Source organism: Bufo bufo, chromosome 3, assembly GCF_905171765.1.
Source record: "Bufo bufo chromosome 3, aBufBuf1.1, whole genome shotgun sequence".
NCBI lineage: Eukaryota > Metazoa > Chordata > Amphibia > Anura > Bufonidae > Bufo > Bufo bufo.
Window position 1 is genome coordinate 369121763 of NC_053391.1, and position 26965 is coordinate 369148727.

The following is a 26965-nucleotide window of genomic DNA, read 5'->3' on the forward strand; positions in this document are numbered from 1 at the left end:
GTTATTTACAACATTCATCTGACAGGTTAGATCATGTGGTATTTTTATAGAGCAGGTTGTCACGGACGTGGCGATACCTAATATGTATACAATTTTTTTGATTTATGTAAGTTTTACACAATGATTTCATTTTTAAAACAAAAAAAAGTTTTAGTGTCTCCATAGTCTAAGAGCCATAGTTTTTTCAGTTTTTGGGCGATTATCTTAAGTAGGGTCTCATTTTTTGCGGGATGAGATGACGGTTTGATTGGCACTATTTTGGGGTGCATATGACTTTTTGATCGCTTGCTATTACACTTTTTGTGACGTAAGATGACAAAAAATGGCTTTTTTTACACCGTTTTATTTTTTTACGGTGGTCATCTGAGGGGTTAGGTCATGATATTTTTATAGAGCCGGTCGATATGGACGCGGCTTTACCTAATATGTGTACTTTTTTTTTTTTATTTATGTAAGTTTTACACAATGATTTCATTTTTGAAACAAAACAAATCATGTTTTTGTGTTTCCATAGTGTAAGAGCCATAGTTTTTCAGTTTTTGGGCGATTATCTTGGGTAGGGTATGATTTTTGCGGGATGAGATGACGGTTTGATTGTTACAATTTTGGCGTACATGCGACTTTTTTGATCACTTTAATTATCTTTTTTGGGAAGTAAGGTGGGCAAAATTTCAATTTCATCATAGTTTTTTATTTTTTATTTTTATGGCGTTCACCGTTCGGGTAAAGTAACCTGACTGTTTTATAGATCAGGTCGTTACGGACGCGGCGATACCAAACATGTGTAGGGAATTTTATTTTTTTCATTTTTAATCAGTGATAAATGTGTTTTTTGATTTTTACATTTTCTTTCAATTTTTTTTTGACCCAGACCCACTTGGTTCTTGAAGATCCAGTGGGTCTGATGTCTGTATAATACAGTACAGTACAGTACACTATATAGTGTTTTGTACTGTATTTTACTTACACTTTGTCTGAACAGATCTATGCCTTTAGTACAGATGTGTTCAGCACCATGGACAGCACCATGGCCAGAACTGCGCAGACGGGGAAGGGTAAGGAGGGGGGCTGTCTGGGGGCTCTCTCCCTCTCCATCGGGGGGCTGCAAAGGCACAGCAGCCCCCCGATGGGAGAGGGAGGGAGCTCCCTGAGCTGTTAACCTTTTCCATACAGCGGTCCGTACGGACCGCGGTATGGAAAGGGTTAAACGGCTGACATCGCATCACAGATGTCAGCCGTTTATACCAGGGTGTCTGCAATGTGTTGACACCCTGGTATACCCACTGGCCATCAACTATTATTCAAGAGGAGGCGGGCGGGGGATCGCGATCCCGCCTGCCGCACCGCCCGCCTCCCGCACCGCCTTCAACCCCCCTTTCCCTCCAACGCCCGCCGCCATAAAATCAATCAGGGGTGCAGGGGGGGTGAAACATATATATTTTAGGAATACTAAAGTTTCTGATCCCCGCGGTCCTCAAACTGCAGAAAGCGCAGCAAACCGCAGGTCTGAATTGACCTGCGGTTTGTTGCGATCGCCGACATGGGGGGGGGGTCACGAGACCCCCCCCCCCCCGCGCATTTAGCCGAGATGCCTGCTCAATGATTTGAGCAGGCACCGGCTTCCGATCACCGCCCGCTGCGCGGCGGTGATCAGAAATACACAGGGCGTACAGGTACGCCCTGTGTCCTTAAGTACCAGGTCATAAGGGCGTACCTGTACGCCCTATGTCCTGAAGAGGTTAATGTACTCAAATTCTTTTACTCTATGCATACATCTTTCCCACTCTACCAGGGTTGGGGCCTTATCCATCACCCAATTCCTAAGAATTAGTACCTTAGCCAATAAAAGCCCCTTCAACCAGCGAAGCTGTTCGCCTTTTGATAATTTGTGTTTACTCTCCGGGGAAAATATCCCAAGTATGGCTAATTCCATCGTGGGGGCAGGTCTATTATTAGTTCTTTACCCTATACCCTGAAATATGCTTTGCCAGAAATTGTTAATAACCGGACAGCTCCATAACATATGAACATATCCGGCCTCCGGGCAAAGGCATTTCAGACAACATGGTTCTTTTTCTTTATTCTTGTACATTTTAGAGAGGAGTCCCGGAGTAAAATATAACCGATGTACGATTTTGAATTGTATCAACAGATGTTGGCGAGAGAGGGAGGCCTTCTTAATGTTTTGATATATTTCGCGCCACTGGAGTGTATTACCTAACCCTAAATCCGCTTCCCATTTTCCGACACTTTTAAATTTAATAACCGTGCTTAAATCCTTTTGTAATCTAGCATAGATTTGTGAAACCTTAATTTTTTTCCCGTATAACAGAAAACTAAAAGTGACTGCGTGACAGGTATTTGAAGAATTTTATTCCGCGTATGTGCGAGTGCATGCTTAAGTTGTGCATATCTATAGTGATTTAAAACCGTAAAGGATGTCTCATGAAATATTTCCGTTATGGGTTTTAATTTGCCAGCGGTGCAAATATGTGACAGCATCGTGATCCCTCTCCGGCTCCAATAATTGTTGTCGTTTAGGGCCAAAAATTCTTTAAAAAAAATATTGTCCCACAGCGGGGCATACGTAAGCTTCAAGATGGATTTTATCTTGTTCCATACTTTCTGCAGCATTGTACTTATGGGACAGGTATATTCCCTGCGACCTAGACGTCCGGCCTCCACCGAACTAAATATGTTCTGTATATGTTCTGTATAGGACACTTCTGTTGTTTAATAAGGTATGATAACAGTGAGCTATCCCCGGCATTAATGCACCATTGCAATTGAGAGCACAAGTAGTATCCCTGAAGATATGGAAGGCCGAGGCCACCATCAATTTCAGCTAGCCACAGATATCGCAACTTAATACGGACCCTTTTCCTGCTCCATATCAGATTGTTAATCAGTCTATCCATCCAATTGAAGAAATTATCCTCAATCCAGATGGGGCAGGGGCCAATCACGTACAGTATCAAAGGCAGTAAAATCAGTAAAAAAGGCAGTATCAAAGGCAGCAATTCTATTGGTCTGCAAAAGGGGAAGTTTCTGGCAGACCCTGACCTTCTTCTTTACTTTATTTATCATGGGAATGATGTTTAGTCTATTGTAGTCCCTTAGCGACCTGCCAATCTTTATCCCCAAATACTCCAGATGGTCCGATGGTGATATCACTTTTACTTTGGCATCAGTTTGTAGGGGGGCTCGATTCAGAGGAAAGAGGACAGATTTAGACCAATTTATCTCGTAGCCGGCCACCCGACCGAACTCATCTATTGTCTGCATAACACGAGGGACATTTCTCCATCCGTCATGTAAATACAGCAGTATGTCGTCCGCATATAAACTGATCTTATCCCCTGCCCCCCTTCCTCCAAATCCCACAATTTCCTCATCGGCTCTAATCCTACATAAAAATTAAAAAATGCAATGGAGAGAGCGGACAGCCCTGTCAAGTACCACGCTGCAGGCAGATGGCAGGGGAAATTACCCCATTGATGTTAACTCTAGCCATTGGACCAATGTATAACACGATACCAAAATTTTGACTCGATTTCGATACCATAAAAAAGTATTGCAATACTTGATACCACGTTAAAAACATAAAAACACCAAAAAAGCCGCGTGATTTTATGGAATGTCTGGACCATAATAGAACAGTCCTGACCAAAAAAATGGCAAATTGCAAGTTTTTTTTCTGTTACGGCGTTCACCGCATAGGAGATATTGTTAAATATTTTAATAGCTCACACTTTTTCGGGCGTGGAGATATAAAATATATAAACAATACAAAAAATTACATATGTAAAATTGGGCAAGGGGGTGATTTAAACTTAATATTTTGGAGTTTGTTTTTTTTAACTTTTAATTTAATAACTATTTCCCCCCTTAGGGGCTAGAACTTGGGATCTTTCATCTCTTGTCCTATTCACCCTGATATAGCTCTATCAGGGTGAATAGGACTTTACACTCTCCCTGCAGCTCTGTGCATAGTACACACGGCACAGTAGGGGCCATCCCTTGCTGCTCTTCAGCGTACGGGGCCCCAGTGAACACTGAACAGACGCGTCCACTCTGGGGTTCACCTGAACCCCTACTTCTTTGGTGTAAGAGCGGCTCAGTCAGCCCCAACTCCAGCCCCAGCTGGCTGAGCAAGGCCTACAGCGGAGCCCACCGGTAGTTATCCAGGCAGTCACAGGGAAGGGCAGACTTCATGGGCCCTGGGGCCCCCTTGTAGGGAGGCTTCCAGTAGGGCCCCTTGAGTATGTAGTAGGGGGGCTGTAGCCGGTAAGTGGGCCCATAGTTTGGGAAGGGCGGATAGGGAGGGTGCATGAACAGAGTCCTGCAAGGAGTAGGTGGGCTGAGCGGCTGCCCCTTATATCAGCCTGTTATACCAGGCTCGTTGCTTTAACGACCGGCAGCCCTGTGGCCTTAACACCTTCACTGCCAGCCACACTTGAGCCTCCCCAGCGTGGTGGCATCTCTGCATTGTAGGCTGTACAAATGGTGGAGTGCTCCCTCATACCGCCGCACGTGCGCCAACCGATGGAACTAGTCACAATCGTACTTATCGGGCCCACACCAGAAAATCCCCCCCTTCAGCATAAAATAGGAAACTCACATAGAGTTAGGTAGGCGGGGGATACTGGGCAGCGGCAGCCATTAGCAAGTGGCGAGGTGATCATCAGTCATCTCGCCACTTGCTAATGTTAAGTATGTAAAGGGTTATGTGATCGAAAGTCTCGCGTGATGAGGAGCACTTCACGCCTGCGCACTACGTAATCTCGGACGCCAACCAGGTTCTGCCGTCTCAAGCTACATGTGAGAACCTTCGATTGAATGAATTATTTGTTTTTAATTAACACGATCATGTACACCTGTTTTGGGATATCGAGTAATGATGCTATGCACTGTAATCATATGAATTTATGGACACATCATTGGCACATAGCACTTTAGGACTCATTGTCTGTTTTCAGTGAGATATAATTATGCACATCCTCCTGAATATCGTTTTTAACATTGTTTTTGTAGATATTGATGTATAATTATGTAATCACTTTGTTAATCATGTATGCTATATAAGCACTTGACTTTGCACTATGTATTATGGCTTGACAAAGGCTCCATGGAGTGAGCTGAAACGTTGCTGTTACCACATGGGTGAATAAAATACCCTTTTTTTTCACGGATATTTGAGTGCTGCCTTGGCCTTCTTTACACATATCTAATAGGACCGGGTCTGTGGTCTGCTTCAAGGAATTGCACCAGTTTGGATTTGTGTGCTGCTCTTCAACTTTTTTACAATATATATATATATATATATATATATATATATATATATACATACATACACACACATACAGTACAGACCAAAAGTTTGGACACACCTTCTCATTCAAAGAATTTTCTTTATTTTCATGACTATTCAGGCATCAAAACTATGAATTAACACATGTGGAATTATATACATAACAAACAAGTGTAAAACAACTGAAAATATGTCATATTCTAGGTTCTTCAAAGTATCCACCTTTTGCTTTGATTACTGCTTTGCACACTCTTGGCATTCTCTTGATGAGCTTCAAGAGGTAGTCCCCTGAAATGGTCTTCCAACAGTCTTGAAGGAGTTCCCAGAGATGCTTAGCACTTGTTAGCACACCTTCTCATTCAAAAGGTTTTCTTTATTTTCATGACTATGAAGGCATCAAAACTATGAATTAACACATGTGGAATTATATACATAACAAACAAGTGTGAAACAAATGAAAATATGTCATATTCTAGGTTCTTCAAAGTAGCCACCTTTTGCTTTGATTACTGCTTTGCACACTCTTGGCATTCTCTTGATGAGCTTCAAGAGGTAGTCCCCTGAAATGGTTTTCACTTCACAGGTGTGCCCTGTCAGGTTTAATAAGTGGGATTTCTTGCCTTATAAATGGGGTTGGGACCATCAGTTGCGTTGAGAAGAAGTCAGGTGGATACACAGCTGATAGTCCTACTGAATAGACTGTTAGAATTTGTATTATGGCAAGAAAAAAGCAGCTAAGTAAAGAAAAACGAGTGGCCATCATTACTTTAAGAAATGAAGGTCAGTCAGTCAGCCGAAAAATTGGGAAAACTTTGAAAGTAAGGGCTATTTGACCATGAAGGAGAGTGATGGGGTGCTGCACCAGATGACCTGGCCTCCACAGTCACCGGACCTGAACCCAATCGAGCTGGTTTGGGGTGAGCTGGACCGCAGAGTGAAGGCAAAAGGGCCAACAAGTGCTAAGCATCTCTGGGAACTCCTTCAAGACTGTTGGAAGACCATTTCAGGGGACTACCTCTTGAAGCTCATCAAGAGAACACCAAGACTGTGCAAAGCAGTAATCAAAGCAAAAGGTGGCTACTTTGAAGAACCTAGAATATGACATATTTTCAGTTGTTTCACACTTGTTTGTTATGTATATAATTCCACATGTGTTAATTCATAGTTTTGATGCCTTCATAGTCATGAAAATAAAGAAAATTCTTTGAATGAGAAGGTGTGTCCAAACTTTTGGTCTGTACTGTATATATATTTATATTATGGGAATATTGGTTATAATCGTTGGTGGTATAGTGTATCTAAATCTACATATAGTAATTTTATGCCCCCTTATACGTTGGTGGTTTTAGTGGGAACGATAGCTGCATGCTTATTAGGCAAATACTTACCTGAAACAAGCATCCAGCGACGTCACCGGACTCTCCGCCTCCTTCCCAGCGATGCCGGCAGTCTTCTTTTCCAGGTGTAGGCTGACATCATCGGCGCAGGCGCACTGAGGAAGGAGCGGGCAAGCGAGCGTCCTACTCTCAGAGCGCCTGCGCCGAATGAGGACTGGTACGGCGCAGGCGCGGGATTTCATGGGCAGACAGGGCCAGCGGGAGGAGGAGAGCGCTCGCTGGCCCTGTCTATCAAGTGGAGTAGGGGCGTGTTTATAGTCCGAGGATGCGGCGGCTACCAGCAAGTAACCGCCCAACTTGCTGGTAGTGAAGTAATTAGCATATTATAAAAGTACGATTTTTAAAGAAATTACAGCACAGAGAGAGGTAAGAGTGATATACACTGCTCAAAAAAATAAAGGGTACACAAAAATAACACATCCTAGATCTGAATTAATTAAATATTCTTCTGAAATACTTTGTTCTTTACATAGTTGAATGTGCTGACAACAAAATCACACAAAAATTAATTTTTCAACCCATGGAGGTCTGGATTTGGAGTCACACTCAAAATTAAAGTGGAAAAACACACTACAGGCTGATCCAACTTTGATGTAATGTCCTTAAAACAAGTCAAAATAAGGCTCAGTAGTGTGTGTGGCCTCCACGTGCCTGTATAACCTCCCTACAACGCCTGTGCATGCTCCTGATGAGGTGGCGGACGGTCTCCTGAGGGATCTCCTCCCAGACCTGGACTAAAGCATCTGCCAACTCCTGGACAGTCTGTGGTGCAACGTGATGTTGGTGGATAGAGCGAGACATGATGTCCTAGATGTGCTCAATTGGATTCAGGTCTGGGGAACAGGCGGGCCAGTCCATAGTATCAATGCCTTCGTCTTGCAGGAACTGCTGACACACTCCAGCCACATGAGGTCTATTATTGTCTTGCATTCGGAGGAACCCAGGGCCAACCGCACCAGCATATGGTCTCACAAGGGGTCTGAGGATCTCATCTCGGTACCTAATGGCAGTCAGGCTACCTCTGGCGAGCACATGGAGGGCTGTGCGGCCCTCCAAAGAAATGCCACCCCACACCATTACTGACCCAATGCCAAACCGGTCATGCTGGAGGATGTTGCAGGCAGCAGAACGTTCTCCCCGGCTTCTCCAGACTCTGTCACATGTGCTCAGTGTGAACCTGCTTTCATCTGTGAAGAGCACAGGGCGCCAGTGGCGAATTTGCCAACCTTGGTGTTCTCTGGCAGAGGCAAATGCCAAACGTCCTGCACGGTGTTGGGCTATAAGCACAACCCCCACCTGTGGACGTCGGGCCCTCATATCACCCTCATGGAGTCTGTTTCTGACTGTTTGAGCAGACACATGCACATTTGTGGCCTGCTGGAGGTCATTTTGCAGGGCTCTGGCAGCGCTCCTCCTGTTCCTCCTTGCACAAAGGCAGAGGTAGCGGTCCTGCTGCTGGGTTGTTGCCCTCCTACGGCCTCCTCCACGTCTCCTGATGTACTGGCCTGTCTCCTGGTAGCCCCTCCATGCTCTGGACACTACACTGACAGACACAGCAAACCTTCTTGCCACAGCTCACATTGATGTGCCATCCTGGATAAGCTGCACTACCTGAGCCACTTGTGTGGGTTGTAGACTCCGTCTCATGCTACCACTAGAGTGAAAGCACCGGCAGCATTCAAAAGTGACCAAAACATCAGCCAGGAAGCATAGGAACTGAGAAGTGGTCTGGGGTCACCACCTGCAGAACCACTCCTTTATTGGGGGTGTCTTGCTAATTGCCTATAATTTCCACCTGTTGTCTATCCCATTTGCACAACAGCATGTGAAATTGATTGTCACTCAGTGTTGCTTCCTAAGTGGACAGTTTGATTTCACAGAAGTGTGATTGACTTGGAGTTACATTGTGTTGTTTAAGTGTTCCCTTTATTTTTTTGAGCAGTGTATATGGACTCATCTGACATTAGCAAATAGCTAATGTCCGATACTGAAAATTGCTAAATGGGGGGTGACAGAAGCCCTTTAACAAATATGAGGAGACAGAATAAGGAAAGAAAATCATGATTAGCAACACACTGGGGGATACTTTAAGGTACTGTGGTTGGTTTAGGCCGAATGCACATGGCCGTGGAACACGGCCATGAGCGGTCCATGGTATCCCGGCCTGGCATCCTGCTGAGAGCAGGAGTGGATGGCGTCATTGGTTGCTATGACGCCGTGCGCTTCATGCCGCCGCTGCCCTACAGTAATACATACTTGCATTTGGATACCGGAACAAAACTACCAAGTCCCGCGATATCTCTGGAAGAACACGTGATCCATAACAGAGAGCGAGGACGCCGGAAGCAAGTGCGGCAGCGTGGTGTGGAAAGTTGGTGAACGAGAGTGCCGGACACTTGGAGATACCGGTAAGCGACATCTCTCCACAGCATTTGACCACCTAATATAATCAAGCTACGGTGAAAGAGGCACCTAACGCTATACTTTGCGGACTTTGTGGACATCGAGATCTTAATACACAGACTCGAGAATAGAAATTACTATCTGGATGCATATTGCTTTGATTTAAAGGAACATTGTCCTTAATTCGCAAACATAAGCGGACATTGGAATTGCATTTAGTCATTAGGACAGATTTCGTTTTACTTTTAGGACTTACAGACCAGTGGATTGCTGATTTTATATGTACTTTTTAGGGGGATATTTTATGTAATAACTCTTGTATACATAGAGATGTTTTAATATTATGCTGTAATTCTTGCTATTTTATGCCAATAAATGCCGATGTTGTGACCCACATAGTGAGTGCCAGTCGCTCATTTACATTTTTCTTCATTTTACTCTGACTGATTGGGTGATCAGTCTCAGACTAGAGCACCTTTACCACATTGAGAAAGGGGGTGAGCTATAAACAACCACTTATTTCAACTACAGTAATACACTCTTATAGATCATACCAGTGTATTACTGTAGTGCAGCGGTAGCAGGAAGCGCATGGCGTCATAGCAACCAATGACGCCGTCCGCTCCTGCTCTCAGCAGGATGCCAGGCCGGGATACCACGGACCGCTCATGGCCGTGTGCATTCGGCCTTAATATGCGATTTCCAGGTGACAGGTTCCCTTTAAAAACATAGCATAGCCACTGAGCTATTCTATAAAATGTATCTGTATTGCGCCACCTGCTGTTGTTTTCTTATTTCTTTGCCCTGCTCACTGAGAAGGCCGCACATGCTCAGTGTCATCCTTCAACTGCCTCCTGAGCTGTGATAGGTAGAGCATGGACACGCCCCCTGAGCTGCAGCAGAAAAGACCCTCCCCTTGGCAGCTTGATATAAATCTAGCAGAGCAATGAACGGGGAGATCTCTGGATCCATGTGAGGTACAGGACTGGTGTATGATATCTGGTTTTCAGTTTTTACATAAATCATGGGATAACCCCTTTAAAAATGCATACTCTGCTGCCAGTTCCTCCAAGAACAGCTGTGGGCAGGGGGTTCCCCCTTTGTACCCCAAGAGGCTGCTGCATGAGCAAGTGTTGTCATGCAAACAGCACCTTGTGGCTGGCAGACATCTGCTTGTGTGTAGCCATGTTTCCACACCACCACAGATTACAGCCAAGGTAGAAGGAAGGTTGATTGCCCCTTTAACACTTTCTTATCTCCCTGTCCTGGGAGCCTCACCAGGGATGGTCTCCAGTCACTGCACGTATGCTGCATGACTCCACAGGGCCTACAGCAGCCTTCTCTAGCACGCTGCCTTTCTGCATTCACCGACATCAGGCAGCAGTGCTACACACCCATGATCACACAGACACCGGGTCATCCCCTCCCCCCTGCTACTTATAGCAGACAGACTGGGTTTTTCCAGTCGTGATACACACGGCATCCAGACCACCGGGATGAATAACTTACCGGTACACGTGTTTCTATGTCAGCCCGCAGTTCCTAGTTGCTGATGGTTGCGTCAGACGTTCAGATCGATGCGCTCGACGCTCGTCTAGGAGGGGCTGCTCCTGCTCGCTAATGTGTGGATCTTAAAGGCACAGGCAACTGGTAACGGTATGTCGTAGAGAGGCAGCCTCCGACCAGTCCCTGTGGGAGAGAGAAGGTACACGGGGGCTACCGTAGGCGGCCTCGGGGGCTTTTAACGTATCTCTTCATAACGGCTTCTTCACTTTTGTAGCTTCCGCCGAGAGACCGCTACGCCTGACCGGGGCCGCCGGGGAGTTTGCTGCTAGTTCTCGGAGGTTGTTTCCCGCCTCCTCACTAACTTTCAATGGTGCACTTGTCACGCGTCACCCGTGCGGTTTTGCTTCATTATTTACGTGTGTGAACAGGTTGTACCCAGTGTCGTGAGGTACTTTCACACTTGCGTTAAACTTTTCCGGTACTGAGTTCCGTCCTAGGGGCTCAATACCGGAAAAGAACTGATCAGTTTTATGCATTCTGAATAGAGAGAAATCCGTTCAGGATGTCTTCAGTTCAGTCACTTTACGGTTTTTGGACGGAGAAAATACTGCAGCATGCTGTGGTATTTTCTCTGTCCAAAATTCCGGAACACTTGCTGGTATGCCGGTGTAACGTTACATAAGGGTACTTTCACACTTGCGGCAGGACGGATCCGACATGCTGTTCACCATGTCGGATCCGTCCTGCGGCTATTTCACCGGGCCGCCGCTCCGTCCCCATTGACTATAATGGAGACGGGGGCGGAGCTCCGGCGCAGCACGGCGGTGCACGCCGAAAGCCGCCGGACTAAAATTACTGCATGTCATGTTTTTTAGTCCGGCGGCTTTCTCCGTGCACCGCCGTGCTGCCCGGAGCTCCGCCCCCGTCCCCATTATAGTCAATGGGGACGGAGCGGGGGCACGGCGAAATAGCCGCAGGACGGATCCGACATGGTGAACAGCATGTCGGATCCGTCCTGCCGCAAGTGTGAAACTAGCCTTACCCTACTTCGTGAGATTTCCCTACCTCGTAACTTCCGGTCGCACCGGAAATAATGTGAGGAGGCGTGCAGATTTGCGCATGCGCGAAACAACGGTTTAGGGAAATCTCACAGTGGAGTTCAGCTGGACACCGGGACACTGCGCATGCGCCGGAGAGCCTCACGAGCCTTAGGGTAGGGAAAATTTACTGCCCAGTGCGGATATCTGATGGCCATTTTTTCTGTAAAATGAATTATTTAACAGAAAAAATGGCCATCAGATATCCGCACTGGGCCGTAATTTTTCCCTACCCTAAGGCTCGTGAGGCTCTCCGGCGCATGCGCAATGTCCAGCTGAACTCTGCTGTGAGATTTCCCTAAACTGTCATTTTGCGCATGCGCAGATCGGCACAACTCAGTCACGCCTCATCACGTCATTTCCGGTGCGACCGGAAGTTACGAGGTAGGGAAATCTCACGAAGTAGGGTAATGTAACGTTACACCGGATCCGGCCCCAAGTGTTCCAGAAAAATGGATCCGGTTTTGCAGTCTGAGCATGTGAAAAAGATAAATACCGGATCCAATTTTCAAGATGACAACCAGAGAGACGGATCCGTCTACAAATGGTATTCGTTTGCGACGGAACTGCCTGGTGGAATCCAGCGACGCTATTGTGAAAGTACCCCAAGCAGTGCTTCCTGTGTTTTTTTTTGTTGTTTTTGTTTTTGCAGACCTTAGGGCTCATGCACACTAACACATTTTCTTTCTGTGTCTTTTTTTAAAAAAAAATTTTTTTATGGGAACCGTATGTGGAGCCATTTATTTTAATGGGTCCGCAAAAAAAAAAAACTGAAGTTTTCCGTATGTCCATATTTCCGTTCCAAAAAAATAGAACATGTCCTATTATTCTCCATATTACGAACGAGGATAGGACTGTTCTATTAGGGGCCAGCTGTTCTGTTCCCCAAAACACAGAATGCACATGGACAGCATCCGTATTTTTTGCGGATCCGTTTTTTTTTTACATTCGGTCGTGTGCACTAGCCCTTAGGGTGATAAAAAGCATGTTTTTAGGCGATCGATATGAGACAAAAGCTTGGGAATGCTGGGAGATTTCAACTCGGACATCCTGGCATGCAGCTATTAACAATATAAATCACTGGAGAGATTATTTATATTTTTTTAGATTTTCAAGCTAGGCAATGCATTCCTATGGACTGGGGCACTTCTTCTTTTTTTTTTTTTTTGCAGAGAGATAAAAAGTGTAGTCTCTAGGTAATTGGATTCCAGCTCACCCGCCTTTTCTTGCAAGGTGCACGGATATAAAGGATGAAGCCTTGTTATAATAGGTTGGAAGGAAATCCGGCACTCAAAATTGATGAAGTCGTAGGTTCCTTTATTTGGTCATGCGATGTATCAGGTACAGAGGTACAGAATGAATAATAACCAGTGATGCCCTTGTCAGTCTACGCGTTTCAAACGACAACGTTCTTAGTCATGACTGTCGTTTGAAACGCGTAGACTGACAAGGGCATCACTGGTTATTAATCATTCTGTACCTGATACATCGCATGACCAAATAAAGGAACCTACGACTTCATCAATTTTGAGTGCCGGATTTCCTTCCTTTCAACCAGATAAAAAGTGTAGCTGTAAACTGAAGCTAGCAACCCCCTCCTTCCCAGCTGTAGGAGAAATGTATTAGGTTACTTTCACACTTGAGGTAGCCTATTCCGGGAGCCTGCCAGATCAGTGCTACCGGAAGTCCACCGTGCCATGGGAAGTCTGTTCCCGCCCCTTTCACTATAATGGGGGCGGGCCGGAGGTCTGGCCGCAGCGTGGCAAACATGCTGAGAGGCGGCCCGAATGAAACTACAGCACGCTACGGTTTTTGTCCGGCTGCCTCTCAGCTTGTTTGCCATGCTGCGGCCAGACCTCCTGCTTACCCTAATTATGCCGACGGCATGGTGGACTTGTGGCAGCACGGATCCGGCAGGCTGTTCCCCCGCCAGAACAGCCTGCCAGAATAGGCTACTGCAATTGTGAAAGTAGCCATATGCGGTTATATGCACTACAACCTCTCCGGTGAACGTTTCCGGCAGAGAACATCCTGCCAGAGTTCACTGGATCTGGCATTTCCAAATTCTGTAGATCACTGCTGGACTTTTAGGCCTCTTACACACAAACGATACAGATTAGGTCCGGATGCGTTCAGGAAAACTTGCACCATTTTGCAAGCAAGTTTGAGTCAGTTTTGTTTGCAATTGCGTTCAGTGTTTTTGTGTGTGGGTGCAATGCGTTTTGATGCGTTTTTCACGCGCGTGATAAAAAAACTGAAGGTTTACAAACAACATCTCTTAGCAACCATCAGTGAAAAACGCATCGCATCCCGCACTTGCTTCCGGATACAATGCGTTTTTCACTGAAGCCCCATTCACTTCTATGGGGCCAGGGCTGCGTGAAAAATGCAGGATATAGAACATGCTGCGATTTTCACGCAAACGCAGAACTGATGCGTGAAAAAAAAAAAAGAAAAAAGCTCCTGTGTGTATATATACAGACCCATGGAAATGAATGGATCAGGATTCAGTGCGGGTGCTAAGCGTTCACCTCGCGCATTGCACCCGTGCGGAAAACTCGCTCGCGTGAAAGAGGCCTTACCGGCATAAATGCCAAGTTTCAACCGAACAAATACTGCTGCATGAAATGAAAGGAGTTTGCTGGGAGTTGTAGTTTCACAACTGTTGGAGTGCTAAAGGTTGCTCACCCTGCTCTAGGCAGAGAACTTGAGCATTGTGTAGCCCCAGCCTCTTGCGACCAAGGATTGTTGTGTAGCAGTGCAGCCATAGAAATGAAAGTGGCTGCAGCGTTACTGGCAAGTTGCCATGGCCCCAGGACTGCAAAAAAATTCAGACAGGGATTTTTAATTTTTTTTCAATTCTGGGGTTACGATCGCAGCAACTTGTCGCGTTGCAACCCCACTCATTTCTATGGCTTCATTACTACAAAGCAATCCTTGGTCACGCACTAAGTGTCACGGCCAAGATCACTGAGTAGCCCCAGCCTTATTGCCGCATTTCCCACCCTCTGTTTTGCATGCCTGGTTTAATGCATAATTTATATGTGGATTTACCCCATTGATTCAAGCTCTTTTTTTCCCTTCCCCCACGACAGCACCACAGAGAGAGGGGATCTGCCCCTCTCCCACCTCAGTGGTTTCCTGTCCCTGAAGCTGGGAACCTGCAGTTTTCTTTCAAGTACCGGAAGTCTGCAAGTCCCAGAGGTTCTGGAGGGCTAGTTGGTAACTGACCTGCTGGGGGTCTATCGCCCATAGGTTGGGTTCGGCAGGGGCTTCCATCGAGCGCTTGCGGCAGGTGCGTGTGCCCCTCTGGTTGGAGTAAGGCCACGCAACATTAGGGGAGATGGAAGCAGCCCCTAGGGGGGGGGGGGGTTGCATTCCTATGCACAGGGCCGGATGGTCCTTCCCTGCGTGCGGAATCCGAGGGCTTGACGGGAGACGCTTCTGAGGAACTTCCGGTAAGCAGATGCGTTCCCTGTGACGCGCTTCCAGTGGCTTGCGTTCCACTGGGATGCCATCGGAAGGCGTGTGCGTTCCAGATGATGCACTTCCGGTGGCGGGGGTTCCACTGCCTTGTTTCCGGCCGGGGATTACGCCTGTGGGCCGGTCTTCCCGGTGGGACTTATTTTAAATGAGCGTCCGGCAGCTGGACAAAGTAAGGTTCTAGTCTGCTGCCTCCTGTAAGGTGTCTGCCCTCCTGCCAGGTACCTCTGTGCTTCTGGTAAAGATCTGAGTGTCGGCTTCTTCTTGCCCGGATTTTCGCTGTATGTACTATTTTCCTAGCGTCATGGAAGAAGAGAAAAGACCCGACCCGGCAGGAGAGACCCCTGAGCTGGTAATTTAACTCAGATTCTGAAATCGTAAAGGGTAAGTGCCCAAGCCGATTATATATATTTTTTTGTAATATTGATGGGGTCATTTATCTATTTGTTTCTAGACAAGACCCAGGAAAGTTTTGACTGACTAAACGGAAAAACAAGGAATTCGCTCTGTGTAGATGCCCTTTGTCCTCCTGCACTAAAAAACCTGTGCCAGCAATGCATAGACAAGACAGTCTCTGAAGAATCCCCTTGTTTCCTAAAAAACATAAAATCTCTCATTAGATCGGAGGTTAGATCTTCCTTGAAGTCCTGTAAAAAAACAAAAGATCTGCAGTGACTTGGTTGTCAGACGTGGATTCCTCAGACAGTAATCAGGAGCAGGAGGCATTTAACTCTGCGTATTCCTCATCCTCTGGGGAGGAATTAGATAAGACCAACTTGTTTCTAGCCGAAGATACGGACAAGTTATTGAAAGCGATTCGTTGGAAGATATAAAAGATGATAAATCAGTGGTGGATTCAGTTTTTGAGGGTCTTCAAGAGAAAAAATTAAGATGTTTTCCCTTACATAAGAGTGTTATGGCCCTCATTAATAGAGTGGAGAAAACCAGACAAAAAAGTCTTTATTCCCAGGAGGTTTAAAAGAAAATATTCCTTTGAGGAAGAGGTTTCTTCTTCCTGGGATAAGGCTCCAAAGATAGATGTTGCCTTTTCCAAAATATCTAGAAAATTCTCTCTTCCATTCGAGGACCTGAGATCTTTAAGAGATCCATTAGATAAAAAAGTTCACTCCTGTCTTAAATATACCTGGGAAGCATCCACCTCCGCTTTTAGATCTAGTATAGCTTCTACAGTGGCAGCCAGATCCATGGTTATTTGGTTGGATAGATTGGAGACCCAGATTCGTGAAAAATGCCCCTGAGAACAGATTTTGGCCTCTATTCCTTCCTTACAGAAAGCGGCAGATTTTTTTGGCTGATGCCTCAGTAGATTCTATTAGACTGTTAGCTCAGGCCTCCTCTCTTTCCAACTTGGCTCGCAGAGTTCTGTGGTTAAAGAATTGGAGGGGAGGAGACCTGTCATCAAAACAACGCTTATGTGGTATCCCTTGTCAGGGAGAATTTTTGTTTGGCCTAGATTTAAATTCCCTTCTAGAAAAAGCAGCAGACCATAAAAGAAGATTTCCAGGTGCCTCTACGGGTTTTTCCTCTAATTCCTTTTCCAGATCCAGGCGTTCTTTTCGCTCCACTGGTTTTAAAAGAAGAAGCTGTGGTAGTGCGAACAGCCAGAACTCTAGATCTAGAGGGTTTGGGAGCAGGGGTTTCCTGTTTGGAAATTCCTCATCTCAGCCTAAAAAGCCATTCCAACAACAACGATGACGCCAGAGGTTTTGTGGGAGTAAGACTAAGATTCTTCCTTTCTGCATGGGAAGAAGTTGGGTTCAGAGAATAATAAAAGAAGGCCTGAAACTAGAATTTTGCTTTCCCCCCCCTTCCTCCTCAGAGATTCATAATCACAAGTCCTCAGTCCTCGTCTTCGGGTCTATCTGCGATGGAAACTGAGGTTTTGTGTTTAGATGAAAAGCAAGTCCTAATACGGAACAAGGAAAGGGGTACTATTCTCTTTAATAAAAAAAAATAGACAGAACCTTTTGCACTATTATAAACCTCAAACAATTAAACGAGCACCTTGTCCTGAGAGAATTTAAAATGGAAACAGTAAAGTACGCAATTCAACTACTATTCCCAGGTTGTTACATGGCTGTCCTCCACTTGAGAGACACATATTATCACGTCCCCATTCACCCATGTCACCAGCAGTTCCTCAGAGTGGCTGTAAGAATCAGGTGTCAGATTCGCCATTTCCAATATCGGGCACTTCCATTTGGTCTTTCCATGGCCCTGAGAATATTCACAAAGATAATTTCAGAAGTGGCATCCTTTATAAGGAAAGAGGACATTTTATTCCTACCATACCTAGACTATTTCCTGATCATTGCAGACTCTCATCTAAATTGTGTAACAGCCGTACAGAAAGTGTCGGACATCTTGAAACGTTTAGGATGGATGATAAATCTGGAAAAGTCCCGGTTAAACCCAAAGACTAATCAGTTATTCCTGCGTCTCCTATTGGATCCCAGATCCCAAAGGGTTTTCTAACAGAAGCGAAGATTACAAAGATACAGGGGAGGTTTCAGATGTTGAGGACATCACATTATCTGTCCATCCGGAAGGCCATGTCAGTGCTGGGGTCCCTAACGTCTTGTATTCCAGCAGTACCGTTTGCTCAGTTCCACACCCGTGCCTTACAGATGGAGATCCTTTTCACCTTGAGAAAATAGGGAAGCTCTTTGGAGACAAAAATAAAAATCTCGAAAGAGACTTTGTTGTCTGAGATGGTGGGCGGAAAAGTCGAATTTAGATCGAGGAATTCCCTGGAATGTCTCCAGCCCAATAGTATTGCCCACGGATGCCAGTGCCTTTTGAATGGGGGGCTCACTTTCTAGACCAGGTCATTCAGGGGACATGGTCCCCAATTCAGAAGACTTTCTCCTCGAACAGGAAAGAGTTGTTAGCGGTGAGGGTAGCCTTAGGATTTTGTTGGACAATCGAGCTGCGGTGGAATTCTTTTACTCTCTCAACCCGAAAGAATCCCCGTTTGGAGTAGCTGCTCTTCTGAATTGGAGCTTCCCTTTGGGTTATGCTTTTCCTCCCCTCCAATTAATTCCTCTAGTGTTAAGGAAGATCAGGGACAAGGGAGCAAGGATTATACTAATAGCTTCCTTCTGGCCAAAGAGAGCCTGGTTCTCTCTCCTAATATCCATGTCAATATCAGATCCATGAATCCTTCCGGAAACCCCGGATCTTCTCAAACAGGGACCAGTTTGCCACCCAGACGTCAGAGGTTTACATCTGACAGCCTGGAATTTGAAAGGGCACTATTCATTGATCAGGGGTTTTCTGAGGCCCTTGTATCCACATTTATTAAAGAGTAAGAAAGATGTTACTATATCAATTCATGCGAGGGTTTGGAGGAAATTACCTTGAATTTCTAGGGGTCAAGTCGGGCTCGGTACCTTCGGAGACTTCTGTCTTCCATATACTGGAATTTCTACAAAAAGGGCTAACAGTGGGTCTAGCTAAGAGTACTTTAAAGGTCCAAGTATCCGCTCTATCCGCCATTTCTCATAAAACCTTTGCCTCTAACCCATGGGTGGAAAGATTCTTTAAAGCAGTAGACTGAATTCTACCATTAAAATCTCCTAGTATGGCCCCATGGCATTTAAACTTAGTTCTGAATGCTTTGACCCATGAACCATTTGAACAGTTCTCTTCCTGTTTGGTAAAACTCCTGTCGTTCAAACAGGTTTTGTTGGTAGCCCTGACTTCCGCCAGAAGAGTCAGCGAAATACAGGCCTTGTCTATAAACCCAAATTGTGGGCTGCAATGCACAAACGCCCACGGTGGGGCAGCCGCAGCGGATCGCGGACACATTCACTTTAAAGAGGACCTTTTCATCGGTCCAAACATTGTGAACTAAGTATCATGATCTGTACAGCGGCGCCCAGGGATCTCACTGCACTTACTATTATCCCTGGGTGCCGCTCCGTTCTCCTGCTATGCCCTCCAGTATCTTCAGTCACTAGGTTATAGTAGGCGGAGACTTAGGGGACTTGGTTATAGTAGGAGAAGTCTGCCCTTGTTCTCCTGGGCGTCTTCTAATCCCAGGCTGTAGCGCTGGCCAATCGCAGCACAGAGCTCACAGCCTGGAAGTTTTTTTTTTTTTTCCCAGTCTGTGAGCAGTGCGCTGCGATTTGGCTAGCGCTACAGCCTAGGAGAAGGAGACGCCCAGGAGAACAAGGGGAGTCTCCGCCTACTATAACCAAGTGACCGAAGATACCGGAGGGCATAGCAGGAGAACGGAGCGGCGCCCAGGGATAAGTAGTGCAGTGAAGATCCCTGGGCGCCGCTGTACAGATCATGATACTTAGTTCACAATGTTTGGACCGATGAAAGGTCCTCTTTAATGGGTCCGCGATCTGACCGTTCCGCAAAAAGATAGGACATGTTCTATCTTTTTGCGGGAAGGAAGTACGGGACAAAACCCCACGGAAGCACTCCGCTCTGTGCTTCCATTCCACATCTCCGGATTTGCGGACCCATTGAATGAATGGGCTGAAAGATCACATGTTTCCATTGAGCAGATTTGCAAAGCTGCCACGTGGTACTCTCCTTCCACCTTCTACAGGCACTATCGTCTTCAACTAAATTCTTTCTCTGATCTCCTTTTTGGTACCAGGCAGGGGCATAGCTCTAGGGGTTGCAGAGGTAGCAGTCGCTACCGGGCCCAGGAGCTTGAGGGGGCCCGAAGACCCTTGTGCCACAGAAGAAGACAACAGTATTATAGAAAGTTCATGCTGGAGGGAAGGGGTTAGGTCAAGATTTTGGCATGGGGGGATGCCATTCTAATTTTTGCCTCAGGCAGCACAAAGGGGATGTGCTTCCCTGCCCATGGCCACAAAACACTGAGGGAAGGGGGCCCGAGCTGAACTCTTGTACCAGGGCCCATGAGCATTTATCTACGCCCCCTGGTAACGGGGTTCTTCAGGTGGTGTCCCACGCATAAGGAAAGGGTGTTCTCTGTGGTGCTGTCGTGGGGGAAGGGAAAAATTATGATTACACTTACCGGTAATTGGATTTTCCAGACCCCATGACAGCACCTTTCCTTATTCTCTCCCTTTTGGGTTTTCCTGGTTCTTTACTCATGCATTGGGTGTAGCAAAAATAAAAACTAACTTGGGTTGGAGTCACTCTCATGCTCTGGTAAACCACTGAGGTGGGAGAGGGGCTCCACCCTTTTTATTTCTGCAGGTTTCCTGTCCCTGGGGGCGGATCCCCTCTCTCTCTGTGGTGCTGTCGTGGGGTTTGGAAAATCAGATTACCTGTAAGTGTAATCATCATATATAATTTATTTTTATTTACATTTCTCCTGACATGTATGATTTAGTAACTTCTGGAGTATCTTTTCACATGACTTTGTTTCTCTGTTATTCCTGCTAGAGGTTTATGAATAAATGTACAGCTGGTAACACAGAGTCCGCAATTGATTCATAAAATTTTAGTTGAAATAAAAGGGGAACAGCACAACATACATTTATAACATAAGATTATTTACTGTGACAGGTCTATAGTGAGCTTGTATGTGCTTATTGGGTGGTTGTAGAAACAGTTCTGTAAGGCCAGGTTCACATATTCAGGTTTCTATATTCTTCGCCTAGACATTATAGCTGCAGAAACGTTGTGTGTTGGCTCCATTCAGTTACCATTGGGCATGCACAGATGCGCTGGCCAGTTCACTGCAGAAAGTGTGAACTAGGGTTGTTTCGATACCAAAACTTTGATTCGCTTTCGATACCATAAAAAAGTATTGCGATATTCAATACCACGTGAAAAAAATAAAACGCCAAAAAAAGCTGCGTGCATTCTGCGTTTTATGGAATGTCCGGCCCATAATAGAACAGTCTGATCCTATTTTTTGGGGGGACAAGGTGCAAAAAAAAAAAATATTGCAAATCGCGCATTTATTATTTATTATTATTATTTTTATTTTTTTTTCTGTTACGGGGCTCACCGCATAGGACTTTTTTTTTTTTTTCCTTTTTAGGGGCCAGAACCTGGGATCTTTTAATCCATTGTCCTATTCACCCTAATAGAGCTCTATTAGGGTGAATACCACTTCACACTCTCCCTGCTGCCCTATGCATAGTACACACAGCAGCAGGGAGCTCACCATGGTAGCCAGGGCTTCAGTAGCACCCCGGCTGCCATGGTAACCGATCTTAGCCCCAGGATTACACTGCTGGGGCTCCGATCGGAACTGCCACCAATGATTGTAATACTGGGGGGGGGGGCGCACTGCGCCACCAATGATTTTAATGTTTGGGGAGGGGGTGCACTGCGCCACTAATGATTTTAATACTGGGGGGGAGGGCACACTGCGCCACCAATGATAATATAATTAACATTTTAATACAGGAGGCAGGTGCGGCGCCTGAGGGGTTAACTGCCACTAATCGCAGCTCCCCACCAGCACCCGCCTCCCGGATTTGCATTAAACATTTACTTTTGGGGGGCGTGGCTAACTGCCGACATGGCCGGACGTGTCTGAGAGCTGCTTCGGCTCCATAACTTCATCCTGACTAATCCTGCCGCTGGCAACACAGATTTTTCACTCAAACCTGAGCCTAAGAACCCACAAAGACCGTACACCCTGGTCATGGGTCCCAGTAAAGCGCAACAGGCGGCGGATCGCTTGAAGGAGTTTGCTCGCCAGGAGTCACAACATGCCGCCGCCGCTACCTCCTCTCCTCGTGCACCGCTAACCAGGGGACAAGCTGGACAGGCCCCAGCGATGGAGACGGAGGGGGAACCTGAACTTACCCTGCAAGCCTCCCACAGCCAGCTGATGGCAGCTATCATGGGATGCCAGTCGTCACTCACAGGCAAAATAGAGGAGGGCAGAGTGGACCTAGGCCTCCTGCGCCATGATGTCCAGCAACTGAGGGAGCGGGTCCGGCTCACAGAGGAAAGAGTGTCTGAGCTGGAGGACACGACCAGACCCTTGGCAACTAGAGTGTCTGCTGTGGAGGGAGCGGTTGAGATGTGGCGTCAGAAATGTGACGACTTAGAAAACCGCTTGAGGAGAAACGACATGCGCATATTGGGAATGCCTGAGAGGACCGAAGGATCCGATCCCGCTTCATTCTTAGAGGGATGGTTCAGATCAACGTTCCCGGACGCGTCCTTCTCGGCGGCCTTTGCAGTGGAGAGGGCTCACCGGGCTCCGGCTCGGATGCCCCCACCGGGGGCCCCCTCAAGACCGCTCGTTACCCATATGATCAATTGGCGGGATCGCGATCTCATTCTTTCTAAGGCAAGAGTAAAGCAAACCATCACCCTCGGATCTGCTAACATCTCCTTTATACCCGGATTTCTCGGCAGAGCTTCAGAAGAAGAGGGCTACGTTTACATCTATAAAGAAACATTTGCGAGAGCTTGATCTGCAATATTCTATGGCCTACCCGGCCCGTTTGAGAGTCCTGGATGGCGGGAAATCGCACTTTTTCAACAACCCCAGGGAAGCCGAGGACTGGCTCCTAGTGAGGCCCTGGAATGCGCCCCAGAGATGAGGTGATACTTCTTTAGGGGTAGTAACATATTTTCTTGGTCCGGGACTTGTTCATCCTCTGTTTTTATTTTCCATTATGGGTAATAAGGGTTCTATTGGACTTCCATGTGAACATTACATTTGTCAACAAACGGGTGTGAGAGACCCGTGGGTATGACTGAAATATATCTCAGGTTCTGTTTAAGGGCTCTTTCACACCTGCGTTCTTTTCTTCCGGCATAGAGTTCCGTCGTCGGGGCTCTATGCCGGAAGAATCCTGATCAGGATTATCCCCATGCATTCTGAATGGAGAGAAATCCGTTCAGGATGCATCAGGATGTCTTCAGTTCCGGAACGGAACGTTTTTTGGCCGGAGAAAATACTGCAGCATGCTGCGCTTTTTGCTCCGGCCAAAAATCCTGAAGACTTGCCGCAAGGCCGGATCCGAAATTAATGCCCATTGATCCGGATCCGGCCTTAAGCTAAACGTCGTTTCGGCGACATTTAGCTTTTTTTGAATGGTTACCATGGCTGCCGGGACGCTAAAGTCCTGGCAGCCATGGTAAAGTGTAGTGGGGAGCGGGGGAGCAGCATACTTACCGTCCGTGCGGCTCCCGGGGCGCTCCAGAGTGACGTCAGGGCGCCCCAAGCGTATGGATCACGTGATCGCATGGATCACGTCATCCATGCGCATGGGGCGCTCTGACGTCATTCTGGAGCGCCCCGGGAGCCGCACGGACTGTAAGTATACCGCTCCCCGCTCCTACTATGGCAACCAGGACTTTAATAGCGTCCTGGCTGCCATAGTAACACTGAACGCAATTTGAAGACTGCTCCGTCTTCAAATGCTTTCAGTACACTTGCGTTTTTCCGGATCCGGCGTGTAATTCCGGCAAGTGGAGTACACGCCGGATCTGGACAACGCAAGTGTGAAAGAGCCCTAAGATGCAACAGGTTACTGGCCATGCTTATAATTAATCTTGGGAGCCAGCTTTCTCACTTACACTTGTTTGATCCATCTCTACACTGTGCAGGTTCCCCATTACCATGGTCACTAATGTTCCGTGTTTAAAATATGTTTATTGCCCGGTACGCTGGGAACTACTGTTTAGTTATCAGTTTAACTGTTTGAATGTCAATTGGTGCATCATCTATTGCTGTGATATGTATTGCTATGGTAGTCTTAACGAGTGTGAGTATGAGTTTCCTGGATCATCCTATTCATTAATATCCACCCAGTACGCATGGTGCCTGTAACATATATGTCCTGGAATGTGCGCGGTCTAGGAGGACCCAGGAAGCGTATGGCGGTATTCGCACAAGTCCGTATATACAATCCACACATTATGTCTCCAGGAAACCCATGTCACAGCCGAAACAGAGGGTAGATTGCATAAACCATGGGTGCAATGGGCAAGAAGTGCATATGGCACGTCATATTCTAGAGGTGTGTCCATTTTGGTTCATCGTTCGGTTAGGTGGGAGGTACATCAGGAAATGACGGATCCTGAGGGCCAGTATGTTTTCGTGTTTGCACATTTGGATGGTGTACCCTTTGTTATACTCAATGTTGTATATATACCTCCTCCTGCCAACCTCTCTGTCCTACAGGCTGCGGCGGGTTTTGCGGCTCAATTTCCATTTTCTAAGGTATTGTGCATGGGGGACCTTAACTTAGTGGGAGATGAGACACTAGATAGATTTCAAGCCAATTCTCGTGCAGATAGCATGCGTACGGGAGACTCACGGCTCAGGCGCTTTATCTCAGAGCTGGGATGGCTGGACGTATGGAGGGAAAGGAATCCTTTTAATAGGGAGTTCTCTTTCACGCCTTCCAAGGGGGCGCTATTCCGCATAGATTATCTGTTATGTGATGCGCAAGCTTATCCCACAATATCTGATGTAAAGTATGTTTCTCAGGGACCGTCTGACCATGCGCCTATTGTGGGGACGCTGCTCTCGTCTGATGGGGAGACACGTGGCCACAGTCTTCGCATTCACACGTTTTGGCTGTCCCTGATGACCATAAATGACCGTATTCCCGATCAATTGAGAGTGTTCCTAGATTTAAACACAGAGGGGGATAGTGATGTTCTTATATTATGGGATACCCTGAAAGCGTTTGTGAGAGGTTGTGCCAAATCGTCCATATCCTACATTAAAAAGACCGCGAGGCTTAAGGAGGAGGAACTATGTGCATTCTGTAAAACAGCTGAGAATGCATATGTTTCTAATCCCTCTGAGGAAAACAGATTAGATTGGATGCAGAAAGGTAGACAGTATATGTTGTGCTTACAAGAAAAAAGTGACCGCAAGCTCTTCTTCCTCAGACAACAGGCTTTTGAGCAGGGTAGCAGAACGGGGAAGGTCCTGGCACAGGTTGTCAGACGTAACACTATGGCTCCTCCGATTATTCGCATTCAGAATGAGGACGGAACTATGGTGGAGGACCCTGGTGGGATACTGAATAGATTCAAGGAATTCTATAGTGAACTATATTCCTCAAGAACCCAATATACCTCATCTGAACTTCGAACATACCTAGATGAGGTGGCTCATCCTCAATTATCCCCCTTGGATAGGGGGCTTCTTGATGAAGAGATAATGTTGGAAGAGATGGTTGCTGCGATCAAGGGTCTGAACTTAGGAAAGTCCCCAGGCCCAGACGGCATCCCTCTGGAGGTTTATTCTAAATATGAAGATATTCTAGGACCTCAGTTGCGCAAGATGTATGCTGCCTCTCTGGATAGGGGTTATTTACCAGATTCACTATACGACGCCTCTATTGTAGTTCTCCTAAAGCCAGATAAAAATCCCTTAGAATGTTGATCCTATCTCCCAATATCCTTATTGAACCTAGACTATAAAATCCTGACCAAGATCTTAGCGAATAGGTTAAATAAAGTGATTACCTCAATTGTTCATGAGGATCAATCTGGTTTCATACCAGGTCGTTCCACCTCTAGCAATATCAGGAGAGCTCAAGTGGTGGCGCAGGTCGGATATGCGGACTGCAAACAGTGGGCCTTGGCTTCCTTAGATACGGCCAAGGCATTTGATTCAATTGAGTGGTTGTTTTTGCGGCATGTCTTGGAATGTTTTGGCTTTGGTCCTACTTTTGTCAACTGGATTAGGGTGCTTTATCACCGGCCTACATCTAGTATTATGATCAACGGTTCCTTGTCCTCTACCTTCCCTCTAAACCGGGGAACCCGACAAGGTTGCCCTCTATCTCCATTGCTGTTCGCAGTGGCAATTGAACATCTAGCCATTAGAATACGTCATCTTCAAGGGGGTGTCAGTGGGATAACATCTTCAAGGGGGTGTCAGTGGGAGGCAGGGAGGATAGACTGGTGTTGTATGCAGACGACCTTATTCTATTTATGGACTCAGTAGATATATCCCTACCGAGGGCAATTGAGAAGGTTGATCGATTTTGGTAATTTTTCGGGCCTACGCATTAATTGGTCCAAATCAGCCCTTATGGTCCCCGAGTTGGCCCCCTGTATATCACAATCTTATGGTGGTGGATCATTTTAAATATCTGGGTGTCGTCATCACCAAGGACCCAGCAATGTCGCACCAGCTTAACATTGTCCCTATTGAGTCATATGCGGTAGACAAATTCAAATCTTGGACCACATTGCCTTTATCCATAATGGGCAGATTGAATCTTGTCAAGATGATCCTCCTACCCAAAGCATTGTACTTATTAGAACATGCCTGCACCCCAGTCCCGAGGAGTTTCTTTGCACGGCTGCATTCTGCAATCGCAAGATTTGTGTGGGGAAAAGAGAGGAGGAAGCTGGCTTTGGATAATTTGCAGGGAAGAGCGGCTATGCCAGATCTATTTCTTTACTTCCTAGCAGGACAGCTTAGATTTCTCACCACTTGGGTTACGCAGACTCCCATACTGAATTCTATTTGAAATGCCATTTGGGTCTCTCAACCATATGGCCGGTTCTAGAAAACGTACAGGCTATAGACGGCCGAATATTACCCATACACAGGTTAGCTCATCAGGTTGGAGCTTAGCTGCTCTCCAGACAATACCAGGACCTTCCTGATGATGTCACACTATGGAATAATCCTATGTTCCCACATTTGATGCACTGTGAAGGTAGAGCTGTCTGGGAAAACTATGGAGTGCTCACATTGAGGGATCTGTATGAGAAAGGTGTTCTGTACTCATTTACTCAGCTTCAGGAGAAGTTGGGGGTTCTGCGGTCTCATTTTTTCAGATTTCTACAGCTAAGACATGCCC

General features: G+C 46.4%; 2 protein-coding genes across 2 annotated transcripts in view; one reads left to right on the forward strand and one right to left on the reverse strand.

The window, feature by feature from the left end:
- Nucleotides 1–10725, reverse strand: part of YARS1 (tyrosyl-tRNA synthetase 1) — a 70120-nt gene extending 59395 nt beyond the window's left edge. Inside the window, exon 1 of the mRNA XM_040424588.1 lies at nucleotides 10621–10725. The gene's annotated coding sequence lies outside the window, so the exon portion shown is untranslated. The remainder of the gene's footprint in view (nucleotides 1–10620) is intronic.
- Nucleotides 10726–14949: 4224 nt separating this feature from the next.
- Nucleotides 14950–26965, forward strand: part of LOC120995411 (S100P-binding protein-like) — a 42720-nt gene continuing 30704 nt past the window's right edge. The window contains exon 1 of the mRNA XM_040424589.1: nucleotides 14950–15172. The gene's annotated coding sequence lies outside the window, so the exon portion shown is untranslated. The remainder of the gene's footprint in view (nucleotides 15173–26965) is intronic.